This window comes from Pollicipes pollicipes, unplaced genomic scaffold (assembly GCF_011947565.3).
Source record: "Pollicipes pollicipes isolate AB1234 unplaced genomic scaffold, Ppol_2.1 Scaffold_4881;HRSCAF=5763_pilon_pilon_pilon, whole genome shotgun sequence".
NCBI classification, from domain to species: Eukaryota; Metazoa; Arthropoda; class Thecostraca; order Pollicipedomorpha; family Pollicipedidae; genus Pollicipes; species Pollicipes pollicipes.
The window spans coordinates 38,950,840-38,953,109 of NW_023596576.1; positions in this window are offsets into that span (position 1 = coordinate 38,950,840).

The window sequence follows — 2,270 nt, forward strand, 5'->3', positions numbered from 1 at the left end:
AGTACGCCTGCGTTATCAAGGCCATGCAACACAGATTTAAGAATGGGTAAGTTATTTTAAGCCAACAATTACTAATTTGTTTTCTGTTGGACACTGAAAGGCTGATGAATATGCGGACATTAAAAGAAGAGGTGGAGGCAAGAATTGTGCCTTCGCCATCAAGTAGGTGTACCCACCTTTTTACTCACCTCTCTGTTGAGAGGGAAAACTATTGAAAGGGAGGCGGCGTAGCTATTTTACCACGGTTGTTGCCAACGTTGGACTCGTTTGCACTCGTTTTCTTTTTGCCTTCTGGCAAGCTGATGATGGCTAACGCCGAAAATTTGCGTCTCCAACTCTCGCTGATTCGCTCTTAGCTTCTGGTCTTCGCTGGTCTACCAGCTTATGAGTCTCCAACGCCGAACAGCTAATTACACTTTGGAGATAAGATCATTTTTCTGTTGTCAAACAGTAACGAAGCCAGAACTTTGCCCATCTCAATCGAAGTAAAGGGAGCTTCTCAACCAAGAGCGCCCACGTCATGGCTGTGGGGGCCCTGTTTGATCTACTTGGATAATCGTTCTAGGTTTTGGATCCCATTTAGATCCCTCGAGACTCCGTCTTGATGTTTAATAAGACCGACGGGGGTCTTTAACAGCCGAAAAATACAGGACCAGGGGACTGTCCACCTACAGATGGAGGCGGTCTCAAAACTATGACCCCAAGACCATCCCTTTGCTAAGCCACTCCTTTCAAACACTACGCCCGACATAGATGCGGCGAGCCGAGAGCTCACCAGAAATTTGGCATCAATTTGGTTTCAATCTTAGTACAGCAGGCAAGAGCCGTAAACAATCGGCACTAGTTTTCGTCAGGTGTGGTGGCCTTGCCAACCATGCCTGTTGGCTGCTACGTCGCCAGGCTTGATCGGCCCCCAAAAGTTCGTCACATGCCTGACCTGACCTGATCTGAAAGTCCCGGGGGTTTGTGTTGGATAGAAGTGCAGTATACTTGTAATGTGTGCTCAGAACGCTAGGTGTTATGTGCCTTGCGCGGGTTATGACAAAAACAATTGTCATTAACCCTAATTGGCATACAACTTGGGCACAGGTGGATAGACCCAAAAGAAGTTTGTTCAAAAAACATACTCCTGAAAGATCTTCCTTCGCTCTTCCTTCGACCATCCCCAAATGGCGCTACATAGACAGAAACTAAGTACAAACTGTTTGTCCTTTCCCGGAGATCCACTCACATTCGCGGGCGGGGTCCGGGCTCACTGAATTTTGAGGAAGGCGGCGCAGATCATCACGCCCCAATTATGGCTCGACAGCGACTGCATTGGCCATATTAGCGTCCATGGCCCGCGGTGTAACTTGGGCTCCAACCCGCTCCCTCCCCCGTCCCCCACGCGGAAGTCATAGACGCCAACCAAATAGGCATCACTAGGATTTGATGTTTGGCGGCCCAGTGGCTAAGTAAACAAGACACTCTTAAGACATGGTTCGACTCTTTTAGAATTAATGCCGGCAACAAATCATGCCTTTTCGAATCAAAAGAGACTTAACCGGCTCTGAAGCGATGTGGAATGGGCTCGAAATCATAATGGGCCTGGGAATCGGGATCAGCGCCGACGCCACGTCCCAAGAGCCTAAGTCATTACCGATCCCGTCTCGACAGCAGAACTAAGTCGACATGGTGATGGAGCTCAGCCGTATATCGTCGGAGGCCGACTCGAAAATCCGTTGGGTGGAAGCGGGATCCTGTGGCCGGTGACCAGCCTCGGTCGCCGAGTGCCGCCTCAGCGACCTTTCGCTTGACCTGTGTGCTCATCCGGCAATGCCCACCGCCGGCCGTGCCTGCCCGGCGAAAAATACTGCAGAACTGGTGCGCATCCGGGTACCGAGTGTTGGGGTTATTCACGGCTGTTAACCCCTGAAACCGGCCACCGATCGAGGCTGGGGTGTTGAAGAACAATTGAACGGCAGATATGTGCCGCCAGCTGAGAGACCTGCCGCTGTTGAGCTGAACGGACGGCGGCTTAAAGGGGGTGCGATGCCCCTGGTCGTGTCCGTCCATGGCGCATTATTCATCAGCTGTGCAGCACGAGCTCTCCAACGACTCACGAGGGGCCGACTGATTCACCAGGGGGCGCGCGCTGGCACTGAATACAGAAATGCTCTGTTAGGTCCCTCAGCGCAGGACACATTATGATCTGGGATGTTCGCAATACCTGCCGCTCCAGCGAAATCAGCTTCGAGTCGTAAAACACCTACATACGTACAGACACACAC